The following is a 14,645-nucleotide window of genomic DNA, read 5'->3' as shown; positions in this document are numbered from 1 at the left end:
CAGTGAGGTGCTGTGCCGCCCTGTAAGAGTCGTGTCGACGTAAACATAGTTCAAAAATCGCTCTGAGCACTATGGGACTTAACATCTGAGTCATCAGTCCCCTATACTTAGAACTTCTTAAACCTAACTAACCTAAGGACATCGCACACACCCATGCCCGAGGCAGGATTCGAATCTGCGACCGTAGCAGCAGCGCGGTTCCGGACTGAAGCGCCTAGAACCGCTCGGTCACAGCGGCCGGCTTCCCGACGGCAGTGGCACTTTTCAGCTAGATAACGCACCATTTTATAAGGTCAGGAGTGTCATGGAGTGGTTCGAGGAACACAGTGACGAGTTCTGGTTGATGTACTGGCCCGTTAACTTGCCATATCTGTACCAGAGCGAACATGCGTGGGATAGGATTGAACTTGGCCCCCTCCCTGGAATTTATGGGAATGTGTATGCAGATGTGGTGCCAATTCCCTCCAGGGATCTACCAAGGCCTCATGGCTTCCATGCCACGACGCGTCACCGCTGTTATCCGTGCCAAAGGTGGACGTACCGGCTATTAGGTAGATGTAACTATTGTAATTTATGAAGCTGTTATCGAAGATATAGAGTAGACGAATTGCATTACGAGTTTCGGAGTAATTACAGTATTTATATCTTAGCATTTAACTGTTTCGGACATGAAAGCAATCACTGTGTTATGCGGAAATTCGTGGTTTCACTCCCAAATATGAAATTACGTCAGTCGGAGAAGGAAGAAACTGTGTTTCTTCACCACGATGCTGGTATAGAAGGAAAACAGGGGAAACATAGTTTTCACTCCGTAAAATAGATGTTCTGGCAGCTGTTGCTCGTAATCCACATGTTAGATCCGGAGATATTGCAAGAGGAATAAGTCAACCCAGAGTTGTTCGCAATTTGCACGCAAACAGCTTCCGTCCCTATCATGTGTCATTTCACTGTCAGATTAACCAGCGCTATTGTAGAAAATGCACAGAATTTTGTCACTTGGTTCTGATGCGACATTAGGACTATAGGTTGTTTCTTCAAAGAGTTATCTTTACCGACGAAGCTACCTTCATAAACCGTGGAAAGCTGAGTGTAAGAAATATGGTATATTGGGCAGCGGAAAATCCGGACGGGGTTTTGGCAGATTTGCTGTGACGTGTGAATGTTTGCTTCGTCTTTATTAGAGAGCACATGATAGATCCATATTTGATTCAAAAAACCTCGATGGGTAAAAGATCGCATTATTTCTTACCGAAGAGTTACCCGGTCTCCTAGAGATATTAATACTCTAAATACATAGACTTTATTACATATTCTTTACAGACGAATGGAAAAACTGGTAGAAGCGGACCTCGGGGAAGATCAGTTTGGATTCCGTAGAAATGTTGGAACACGTGAGGCAATACTAACCTTACGACTTATCTTAGAAGAAAGATTAAGAAAAGGCAAACCTACGTTTCTAGCATTTGTAGACTTAGAGAAAGCTTTTGACAATGTTGACTGGAATACTCTCCTTCAAATTCTGAAGGTGGCAGGGGTAAAATACAGGGAGCGAAAGGCTATTTACAATTTGTACAGAAACCAGATGGCAGTTATAAGAGTCGAGGGGCATGAAAGGGAAGCAGTCGTTGGGAAAGGAGTGAGACAGGGTTGTAGCCTCTCCCCGATGTTATTCAATCTGTATATTGAGCAAGCAGTAAAGGAAGCAAAAGAAAAATTCGGAGTAGGTATTAAAATTCATGGAGAAGCAGTAAAAACTTTGAGGTTCGCCGATGACATTGTAATTCTGTCAGAGACAGCAAAGGACTTGGAAGAGCAGTTGAACGGAATGGACAGTGTCTTGAAAGGAGGATATAAGATGAACATCGACAAAAGCAAAACGAGGATAATAGAATGTAGTCAAATTAAATTGGGTGATGCTGAGGGAATTAGATTACGAAATGAGACACTTAAATAGTAAAGGAGTTTTGCTATTTAGGGAGTAAAATAACTGATGATGGTCGAAGTAGAGAGGGTATAAAATGTAGACTGGCAATGCCAAGGAAATCGTTTCTGAAGAAGAGAAATTTGTTAACATCGAGTATAGATTTAAGTGTCAGGAAGTCGTTTCTGAAAGTATTTGTATGGAGTGTAGCCATGTATGGAAGTGAAACATGGACGATAACTAGTATGGACAAGAAGAGAATCGAAGCTTTCGAAATGTGGTGCTACAGAAGAATGCTGAAGATTAGATGGGTAGATCACAAAACTAATGAGGAGGTATTGAATAGGATTGGGGAGAAGAGAAGTTTGTGGCACAACTTGACTAGAAGAAGGGATCGGTTGGTAGGACATGTTCTGAGGCATAAAGGGATCACAAATTTAGCATTGGAGGGCAGCGTGGAGGGTAAAAATCGTAGAGGGAGACCAACAGATGAATACACTAAGCAGATTCAGAAGGATGTAGGTTGCAGTAGGTACTGGGAGATGAAGAAGCTTGCACAGGATAGAGTAGCATGGAGAGCTGCATCAAACCAGTCTCAGGACTGAAGACCACAACAACAACAACAACAACAAATACATAGATGTAATGGTGCCAGCACGATGGATGCCCCGCTCACTTCTTTCTTGTGGCTACACGCTGAGGTGGCAAAAGTCATGGGATAGCGATATGCATATCTACAGATGGAGGTAGTATCGCATACACAAGGTATAAAAAGGCAGTGCATTGGCGAAGCTGTCACTTGTACTCAGGAGATTCACATTGTAAGGTGGCTATAATTTCGCACCTTACAAGCACTCATTCACATACTTTGCCGTGATCTACAACCACATTAGGTGTTATCTGATAGGTAATACATCGTATATATGAATATTTAAAGGAGACTGACATTGTCACATATGCTTTGTAAATAATTGTTAACACTTATTGCATGAAAGGTGATGGAGTGTCTTTATTATCATATTAGTAGAGGTTGGAACGACAGTGGAAATGAAACGTTAGACGGAACTCAAGCCCTGGGTGGAAGGCCCACACAGGTGTGTTTGTTGGTCCTGCTTAAACACAGGAAATAGCAAGACGGACGTCGTAGCATCTAAGCTCTGGAGCACAATAGAGTCGCGACCGGCCGTTTGGTAACCGAACCGAAAGGATTATACTTCGGAAACACGAAAATCTTGAACGCAGGTGAGAGGAACGAAGAAGCGGCACCTCCGAAACCATGCAGGCTGGGTTATTTCCAAGGATTTTTACTCAGATGCGTACCATTGTACGAGTATAGGTTTTTCATCACAAACTTTCCGCGCTGGACGACAAAAGACTAAAATATGGTTGGTCGGCGTTCGGAAGAATCTGTAGAGAGGGAGAACATTCCGTGGTTTCAGGAATACGATTCGTTTTCGGAATTAAAATGGCGGGGAGCCGAGCTTTGCTGGGAAGACAGCAGTGGAGAGACGAGGTCTTGTGTTGTGAGCGCCCGTGTGTGACGGTCACTCGATATCAACTGTGTTGATACAGATGGACTTGCTGTCTTTGGTCTCAGGAAAGTTTATAGTTAGAACAATTAGGCACTGTACTATTGCGAACCTATACGATTCTGGACTCCACCTCCGGGTTGGAAGTCGTGGTTGAGTAAGCAGCGCTCAGTAATTGAGAGCACTTCCTCTGTCTATACTTACGTTGAGACGTTATCTGAACTCCGTCCTTGTGGCTGGAAGTTTGCGTTTCTCGTCTGTAGAACACAGAGAGAAGAAGACAGTATTAGAGTATATTAGTCAGAGGACCGCCTTCTGCCGTCCTAGTGTTTCAAAGAGTTTATTTGTGGCTGGAGTTCTTCCATCGTCGCGGACGAGTACGAGAACCATCACTTGGACGCACCGGACGCAGTACATACGGTGGTATCGCAAATTGCTTCGGCCTATTAGGGATATAAAGCTAAACAGCTGTGGTCACGTTAGTTTATTTCCACTGAGGTTCTACACCACCGTAGATCATCTTTTAAAGTAGTGTCTTCTAGTGTTTGGTACGTGGATGATGTCAGTCATTTTGCGTTATTTATATTAGATCGCGCAGTTATAATAAGTGGCAGAGTTGGACAATTGATTAGTAATTTTACTTAGGAAATGTAAACTTCGTAATATAAAGGTTTTTTTTTAAAATCTACAATAAATATATAAGCAGGAACAACGCTTATCATTTAGTAGGATTAGTTGCCTTCATCATTCATTTATGTTTAGATTGTAATTTATAGAATTAAGAGATGCTAAGATCTGCTTCAGGGGGTAGTCAGACAGGGCAAATCTTCATTTAAGCGTTTATTACTTTTCGTTGCGCACATTCATTTTACACCCACCTGGAGTAGCATCATGGAATGTGAAAAGGATTCCGATGAGCTTATGGCCGCAGGACAGCAGTTAACGGACTTTTGAACGCGGCATGGAAGCTAGACATCTAGTAGGTTCCATTACGAAAATCGTTAGGGAATTCAATATTAGGAGAACCACAGTGTGAAGAGTGTTCAGAGAATACCAAATTTCAGGCATTACCTCTGACATCGGACAACGCGGTGACCGAGGTTCTTCACTTAACGACCGTGAGCAGCGGCGTTTCTGTAGACTTGTCAGTGCTAACAAACCAGCACCACTACGTGAAATAAGTGCAGAAATCAATGTGAGACGTACGACGAGCGTATCCGTTACGACGGTGCGGCGAAATCTGGCGTTAATGGCTTATGGCAGCAGACAATCGACGTGAGTGCCTTTGCTGACAGCACGACATTGCCTGCAGCGCCTCTTCTGGGCCCGTGACCACATCAGTTGCATCCTAGACGATTGGAAAAGTGAGGCCTGGTCAGATGAGTTCCAGTTTCCGTTGGTAAGAGCAGATGGTGGGGTTCAAGTCTGGCGCAGATCCCACGAAGCCATGGACCCACGGTGTCAGGAAGGCACTGTGCAGGCTTGTAGTAGCTCCATAATGGTACAGGCTGTGTTTACATGGAATGGACTGGGTCCTTTGGTCCAACTGAATCGATCATTGACTAGAAATGGTTATTTGCAGCCATTCATGGACTTCATGTTCCTCAACAAAGGTGATATTTTTATCGATGACGATTTCACTGGGCCGCAATTGTTCGCCACTGATTTGAAGAATATTGTGGATAATTCGAGCGAATGATCTGGCCACCCATCGAACGCTTATGGGACATAATTGGGAGGTCAGTTCGTGCAAAAAATCCTGCACCAGCAATACTTTCACAGTTCTGGATGGCTATAAAGAAGCATGGCTCAAAATGCCTGCAGCGGACCACCAACGACTTGTTGAGTCCATGACACATCGAGCTGATGCACTACGCCGGTCAAAAGAAGATCCGACGCGATATTAGGAGGTGTCGCATGACTTTTGTCATCTCAGTGTAAACACACTCGTCCATGTCTTTCCTGTGTAGGTAGAACCTGAAGGCGTTATCAGTTAGCCTGCACGTTCACCTGATTTGACAGCAGTGGACTTTTTCTCTGGGGTAAACTCACAATTGAAGTCGTCGCTAAAGTTACGACTGCCCAATAGGATTTAAAACGTCGTATTGCTGCAGCATCTGCAATGACATCGGAGGAAGCTTTTCAGTCTGTCCAGGAGTCCATGTACCAGCGGCTGATAACGTGAGTTACGACTGACGTTGGGCATTTCCAACTCTTGATGATATAAATGTTAAGGGTGTATTTATGACCATATTGTATCATGAGTGACTTTTGGTTCCTCAAACCAATGTAATGCTGGTGTAATTTTGCGATGTAACCGTCTCTCGTGCGTTAAACTCATGGCACGAAGTTATTATTCAACGATTTTTTCACTCAGTTTCCTGTTTTACATATCAGTTCAATTTTTGACCTGCACCTTTCTTTCAAGGCTCTGGCAGAAACAAGAACAGGTTACTATAGTTAAATGGTGAATCATTCTTTCCTCCTTAGATACCACATCCTTGGCCTTGTAGCTGACATGCCGGTCCAACCACATGTAGCCAAGTGTGATTAGCATCAGTTTTAAATTTTCGCCTTCACAGTTTGGTATGACACTGCATGAGCCAGTAAGTGGTCTCACTTTCAAGACATGTACCCCCTAAGCTCTAAATAATGTAATTTCTCTGAAACTACTTATATAATTTTGATGAGTGAAATGCTGTTGAACTCGCCTCTTTTACAACTACTATATTAGCAGCAATAATTTTGAAAAATGAAGTCGATAAACCTATATCTTTAATTAGTAGAGCTATAAAATGAGCCTATACGTCATTGAGATAGAATTGTTCCATAATCCATTTGCGAAAAAAAAAACAGAATTACCTTATCTTAAACTATTCATGAAATATCTGAGATGTTCAGCTTAGCTCAATCCTGCATAAGCATTTATATCACCCAGGAGTAACATCTACAGCATATACAGGAGGAATTAAAATAAATGTTAAATTATACTTTATTTCTGAAATTTAGTTAAACTTTTGCGAAGAGGAAGAAAGAGAATGAATAAGAGTACAATAAGATAAAAAGCTGAAGTGGGAGTGGGAGGGGAGAAGGTAAGGAAGATATTATGAAACTACTAAATATATAAGAATGCCAATAACAATAATAATAATGCACAATGTATAGGGAACTCCAATACCTGTAGGGGGCGACTCTGTAATCTGAGTACTGGTCAATTTTTGGTATTCGGACTATCAATGTGTTGCTTTCCTCATTCTGGCAAACGTCCATAAAAGTGTTTACTTGTTTTGTATTTGCCACACGCTGTGTCATCTGACGGATAAGTTAGGGATTGCCCTCCTGTGCTGATGGCATGCATGTTACGACTCCGCAGCCTAGCCCAGCCTGGTTTACCATCATTACCCAGGATCTTACACGTCATAGTTCCTGGTTAACCATCAAAACAACACGGCTTCAGAGTACACGGGCACATCAGTGAGTCTGAAGAAAAGTATCGGCTGGACTTCCTCTGTTGCAGCAGGGGCTTTAGTGATCCATAGATGTTCCTTATAATCTAGAGGCCTCAGTGTTCATCGATAACCTTCATAACCTTGTTTAAAGGTCTTATCTTGTCTGAAAATCCAAATACTTTCTCTTTTCCAAAAAATATTTCTACCGACCTATAAAGCTGAGCACACGCTTCTATGGTACGTAACATATCGTAAACCCTCCTTTCCCTTAGTATGACTGCCTGCGTTCGACTTCTGTAGCCTTCGATCATTCCCTACATCTAAATGCACACGCTAGAAGCCACTATATGATGCAAATTTGAGGGTACCTTATACCTGAGTTAGTCATCCCCTTTCCTGTTCCCCTTGCAAATGCAACGAGACAAAAACGATTGTCTGTACACTTCCCAGTGAGCCTGGATTTCTCTTATCCTGTATTCGCGGTCCTCATGCGAAATACATTTTGGTGGCAGCGGAGTCGTTCTGCACGTTGTCGTAAAAGCTGGGTTTGCCAAACTTTCTGAATAATGTTTCGCGAAAGGAGCTCATTCCCTCCAGTGATTCCCATTTCAGTTCATGAAATATTTCCTTAATACTCAGCTGTTGATCGAACCTTCCGATAAGAAATCTAGCAGCACACGTGTGAAGTGCTTCGATGCCTTTCTTGAACCCAACTTAGTGGGGGACCCTAACACTATAGGAGTACTCGAGAATGGGTTCTGTGCGCGATATTCTTACATACTACCGACATTACGTGCTCGTTCCATTTCGTCTTGCTTTGCAACGTTGTGCCTAGGTATTTAATCAACTATGCCAAGCAACGGAACTGCTAATATTGTATTCGGCCATTAAAGGATTGTTTTTCCTAGCTGTTATCATTAACTTACATTTTCCACACATCACAAGAAATAGAAATTCTGTTCAAGTCATCCTGTATCCTCGTACAGACACTCAACGACACTTTCCCGTACACTACAGCGTCATCAGCAAACAGCCGTAGGTAGCTGGTGATCCTGTCAGTCCTCAGGTGTTCCTACTTCCCCACTAAAGCTTGTGACTCTGACTCTTTTGTTGACTGTACAAATGTAGTCACTGGGCTGTCTCACAAAATCTGATGGAGCCAGGTGATTTATTTTCTACCACTACATTTAACTAGTGAGTCAGGTATTGGTAGCAAACCACTGGCACTCACGATCACAGCGAAGCCGCGAACTAAATTTATGTACTCATTTTACATGTACACAAATACTGCACAAACTGCTGTGTAGTCATATTAACAGAATCTTCCGTCGGTTCTTGGTAGAACAACATTATAATAATAAATGAAAAGCACCAGTTTGCTTTTGTTCTACAATATTATTTTTATTGCTAACCGGTTTTCGGCTTACAAGACCATCTTCAGGCATTTACTGAGTATTATCACCAAAGAAGTTAAATGTTAGCAGACCACATTGGAAGAGAAGTAACACATAGAAGAAGGAAAACAAGTCTTAAACGAATACACTACACTCTGCAAGTGCACACTATTTAACACATTAAATTAACTTTACAAATAAAAACAGCACAAACTGATAAAGTCTACACACACACACACACACACACACACACACACACACACACACAAACACACACACACACACACACACACACACACACACACGGAAAATAGATACACTAAAATCAATAAAGACGCACCATTTGAAAAGAAAAGGAATACCACATAAAAGACAACACACACAGCTAAGAAGCGCACAGAAAACACACACACACACAGACACGCACGCACACACACCCACACCCACACACACACACAAACACACACAAAAATAAAATGCAAACAAAATTCAAATTTGGCCCCGAACTCTCTGGTGATCAAATGAACACTGACTGGGCTGGGACACATAATAAACAACAATCACACTGTGTTCTGGTGCAGTGAAAAGTGTTTTACTACGTTATTTGTGGAAAATACTTGCTATAGTTACGTTTGCATCACAACGCCTCAGCATGATGCGGAGAATGGAAGTGCTTGCCACACGTAAACGTAAGTAGAAACTAATATAGGCGTGAAAACATCGCGAAAAACTTAATTACATTCTCGAAGATAGGTTAACTCCCAGCAAAAAATTTTCTCATCAACATCGTTTGGTTGCAGATGACAAGCTACCTGTAGTAGTCAACACACAAGAGGTCCAGAAAATTCATGCACACCAAATGTAAAGGTATTTACAAAAAGAAACGATCTGTTGATTGAACTAAAAATGCACATAATTTTATAATCATTTAACAAAAATGTTCACATTGCAGAATAAATAAAAACTTAAACCCACTGATGATGGCACAGTGGTGCCCGAAACATGTGAAACGTCCCCTTGGAAAAATTATAAATGACTGTGCTTAAACTGACACACAATATTTTTAGCGCAACGCAATATGACTTTCAAAAATCCCTACAAAACAATGGCCCTAACTAACAATAACCTATACCTTTCATGAATCACTTACAAAAATCTTCGTTACTCGAACTACTGCAAATCAGCGGGCGGCACTACTGCCAGCTAAATAAAAGATGCTAGCTACTGAAGGCACTAACTACTGATAGGCATAGTTAGCAAATGAAAGATTTTGATGGAGAACAAACAATGTACACTCCTGGAAATGGAAAAAAGAACACATTGACACCGGTGTGTCAGACCCACCATACTTGCTCCGGACACTGCGAGAGGGCTGTACAAGCAATGATCACACGCACGGAACAGCGGACACACCAGGAACCGCGGTGTTGGCCGTCGAATGGCGCTAGCTGCGCAGCATTTGTGCACCGCCGCCGTCAGTGTCAGCCAGTTTGCCGTGGCATACGGAGCTCCATCGCAGTCTTTAACACTGGTAGCATGCCGCGACTGCGTGGACGTGAACCGTATGTGCAGTTGACGGACTTTGAGCGAGGGCGTATAGTGGGCATGCGGGAGGCCGGGTGGACGTACCGCCGAATTGCTCAACACGTGGGGCGTGAGGTCTCCACAGTACATCGATGTTGTCGCCAGTGGTCGGCGGAAGGTGCACGTGCCCGTCGACCTGGGACCGGACCACAGCGACGCATGGATGCACGCCAAGACCGTAGGATCCTACGCAGTGCCATAGGGGACCGCACCGCCACTTCCCAGCAAATTAGGGACACTGTTGCTCCTGGGGTATCGGCGAGGACCATTCGCAACCGTCTCCATGAAGCTGGGCTACGGTCCCGCACACCGTTAGGCAGTCTTCCGCTCACGCCCCAACATCGTGCAGCTCGCCTCCAGTGGTGTCGCGACAGGCGTGAATGGAGGGACGAATGGAGACGTGTCGTCTTCAGCGATGAGAGTCGCTTCTGCCTTGGTGCCAATGATGGTCGTATGCGTGTTTGGCGCCGTGCAGGTGAGCGCCACAATCAGGACTGCATACGACCGAGGCACACAGGGCCAACACCCGGCATCATGGTGTGGGGAGCGATCTCCTACACTGGCCGTACACCACTGGTGATCGTCGAGGGGACACTGAATAGTGCATGGTACATCCAAACCGTCATCGAACCCATCGTTCTACCATTCCTAGACCGGCAAGGGAACTTGCTGTTCCAACAGGACAATGCACGTCCGCATGTATCCCGTGCCACCCAGCGTGCTCTAGAAGGTGTAAGTCAACTACCCTGGCCAGCAAGATCTCCGGATCTGTCCCCCATTGAGCATGTTTGGGACTGGATGAAGCGTCGTCTCACGCGGTCTGCACGTCCAGCACGAACGCTGGTCAACTGAGGCGCCAGGTGGAAATGGCATGGCAAGCCGTTCCACAGGACTACATCCAACATCTCTACGATCGTCTCCATGGGAGAATAGCAGCCTGCATTGCTGCGAAAGGTGGATATACACTGTACTAGTGCCGACATTGTGCATGCTCTGTTGCCTGTGTCTATGTGCCTGTGGTTCTGTCAGTGTGATCATGTGATGTATCTGACCCCAGGAATGTGTCAATAAAGTTTCCCCTTCCTGGGACAATGAATTCACGGTGTTCTTATTTCAATTTCCAGGAGTGTATTTACCTTAATAGTGTTCAAAAGTCATAATAAATATATCAGTTCATGATATCCAGTATTACAAATTTACTCTGTCTGATGGACACACGTCCAAATCATCCGCTCTCAAAACTCCGCCATCTCTCTCCCCACATCCACCACTGCTGGCGGCTCACATCCAACTGCGCAACGCTACGCGCTGTTGACAGCCAAAAGCCCAACACTACAATAGCAAATTCCAACAATGCCTCCCAGCCACAGACTGCACACAGCACAGCCAGTGATTTTCATACAGAGCGCTACGTGGCGGCGGCGTTACCAATATAAGAACCTAAACAGCCTACTTACACATGTTTGGGTACTGAGAAGAACGGTGTTTTGCATTACTGGCGGACGTCACATCCAACAGATCAGTTTTCTCTAGACTGGTGAAAGATAGAGACCTCCACCGAAGTCTAAAGAAAAATTGAATATATCAGCTAAATTTCATATGCAGTAACATATTATGTCCACGCATCAAACGCATAATCATAGCGACTCCTGTTTTTGGTTGCAAACTGTTTCTAATTTCGCACATTGCGTTAGTTCTATGTAAATAATACATAGCTACGACCACTAACAAAATGATGGGCACATCATCATGAACCTGACATATAAAACCATAAGTAATGCAAAAACTAAGTTTTTTACCGAATAGTTTCTGTAAAATCGTTTGGGACAGACTGCAATGTGTGCGCCTCGATTCTGTCATCGCTGAGGAGCGAAAGGTGGAAAAGACTGCGGGCCTCCTCTTCCGAACAAACGAAAGGACTCACCCAGCAACTTTGGACCGTATCCTGCGTAGACTCTATTCACACTGATCATTACTATCTGACTATTATTATCTTTTTGTCAGATATACGAGGGACACAGTATTATACTTTTACAGCCTGTCTGGAATATTCATCCTTTTAATTTACCCAGTGGTCTTTTTTCTTCGAAAAAGATCCACGTGAAGTCCCTAAGCATCTCTGCAGCAACGTGAGCAAATTGCTGGTGTTCGTATAGATGGTGCTTCCGTAACCAAGGTAGCTGAAGTTCTTGGTATCGTAAGAGGCAGCGTATCGGAGATTTATACAGTATACAGGGAAAGCAGAAAAAATGTCATCCTGTAAGTCACAAGACGGAAGAATTTGTTGAGTGATCGTGACAGGCGGTCATTGAAGAAGATTCTGACGAAAAATAAGAGAGCGGCAGCTGCAAAAGTCACTGCAGAATTGAATGTCGCACTCCCAAACCATGTCAGCATCCAAACAACAGGAAGGGAGTCCGTAAGCAGGGGATTACAGGACGATCTGGTATTCTAAAACCAGTCGTCAGTGAAATAAATGAACGTAACAGGAAAACGTCGTGCCGAACCCATAAAGCCCGGACTATGGAGCAATGGAAGAAAGTGATTTGGTCGGATGAGTCTTGTTTCGCACTGTTTCCAACTCCTGGCCCAACTTAACGTCTGCTGTACTCCGTCCCAAGCCTACGATGCAGACAGTCGCTGCCGGGAATAAAACATTGTGGGGTGGGAGAGAGGGGAGGGATGGGGGAGGATTCCGTGATGCTTTCAATAGCCATTTCGTGGTATTCGATGGGTGCTTTACTTATTCTGCCAGGTCGCATTTTGGCTAACGAGATCCATCTCATGTAGAATGTTTGTTCCCCAATGGCGACGCTATATTCTAACACGAAATGTCTCCTGGTAACACAACTCGTATCGTTCTGGACTAGTTTTGTGAGCACATGGATGAATTGTCACTTAAACCTGGAAACGACAGTCACCAGATCTCAATGTTATAGAGCCCCTGTGATTTAAGAGTACTCTTTCCACCTCCATCGTCGTTGCTGCCCATTCGGAGACTGCTGGAAGCTGTTTTGAACGATAGCGATTTCCCTACACCGTATTAGGCGTTGTGATGTGTTGTGTTTTTACTGTTTCCATTTTACTGTCCACCACCTATATTTTCAGAGTATGGATGTAGAGATGCGAACGTAGATGTTCTCAGCGAGACGTTCTAGAAGGCAGCTGCGACACGCCGAGATAAGGAATGTAAGGTGTTTGGTAAGTAAGGAGATCTGTTGTCAACACGGAAAGGGGTAGAAACAGGACGTGTATTTGTGCAGAAAGCGCGTTTTATTATAGTACGGAGATGGTAATCTGAGGCGTTCCCCCGGCAGGCCGCAGCCGGGATTAGCCAGTGTCAGCGGCGGCGGCGGCGGCGGTACCAGAAGGGTTGCGGCCGCAGCTGCGGCGCGACAAAGCGGTTGTTTGGCCGTCAGCGGCAGCCCGGCCCGGTGTTTATCTAGCTGTGACAGCCGCGCTCTTTGTCCCGTACTCCGACACGCTGCCGGTTCTCGCCTCCTCCCGGCGCGATCTGCATTCGGCCGGCCGCTCGCTGGACCAGCTCCACTGTGCTAGGGGCGACAGCACCAGCACCCCTCCCCGGTTATTTCGCTCCGCTGCTGTCACCGCAGGAACCACCCAGCCGCTTTGAGTGAGCGTTGCCACAGGCTGCAGTTGAGCGGGTCTATTGCTCGTCCAGCGTTCTCAATCTCCCGGTTTCGAATCTCGGCGGTGATTTCGGAAGTTGGTTGAGTTGCGGTACATATAAGATTAGCGAACCCGACTATGCTTCGCAATTGCTTAATACGTATGAGAATTAGAAGCACATTTTCTCTCTCTCTCTCTCTCTCTCTCTCTCTCTCTCTCTCTCTCTCTTATCCACCTACTCCTCCCTTTGTCCATTTCCTCATCCTCCTCCGGCACTGTGGCCGAGCGGTTCTAGGCGCTTCAGTCCGGAACCACGCGGCTGCTACGGTCGCAGGTTCGAATCCTGCCTGGGGCATGTATGTGTGTGATGTCCTTAGGTTAGTTAGGTTTAGGTAGTTCTACGTCTAGGGGACTGATGACCTCAGGTGTTAAGTCCCATAGTGCTTAAAGCCATTTGAACTATTCGAATCTCCTCCTCCTCCTCCTCCTCCTCCTTCTCCTCCTCGTCTTCCTTCTCCCCTCCCTCTCTCTCTCGCACCACTTCCTCCTCCGTCTCTGTGTCCATCTCCTCACACTCCCCCCCTCTCTCTCTATTTATCTTCTCCTTCCCCCTCTCTATTCCCATTCTTCCCCTCTCTGTCCATCTCTTCTCTCCTCTCTCTGACCCTGATCTTTGTTTATTGTCGTAGCAAACGGAACCTTGATTAGTAAGCGAAGTCACTGAAGATGAACAGGTAAATCAACTGGGATCATTGTTATGTCTGGTATGAGAGGGACCTCTCCAGCTGCTGGTTCTGCTTCAATGATAGAATTTTGCTTAGTTTTAATATGTGAATGGGTGGGATTACAAAGTATCGAATGATTCGAATTCCGTAGTAGTATTCCAATCATTAGCTTTGTAAGACGTGTATATTTCTATTGTCAAAGCACAATTTATGAAATATGTTTATATTTTATTCATAGGATTAAGTAGGAATAATTAATATTTGTCATGTTGGAAATAATTGTGGTAGCAGGGAATATCTGCACCAAAGTATTGTTGATATAATTTTAAAAAGGGCGGGAGAGACCGCGTATGGATACATTTTAAGAAAAGAGCGAGAGAGAGCACGCACAGATACATTTTGTAATGGTAACA

This window comes from Schistocerca piceifrons, chromosome 6 (assembly GCF_021461385.2).
Source record: "Schistocerca piceifrons isolate TAMUIC-IGC-003096 chromosome 6, iqSchPice1.1, whole genome shotgun sequence".
Taxonomy (NCBI): Eukaryota; Metazoa; Arthropoda; class Insecta; order Orthoptera; family Acrididae; genus Schistocerca; species Schistocerca piceifrons.
This window is presented reverse-complemented; position numbering follows the sequence as displayed.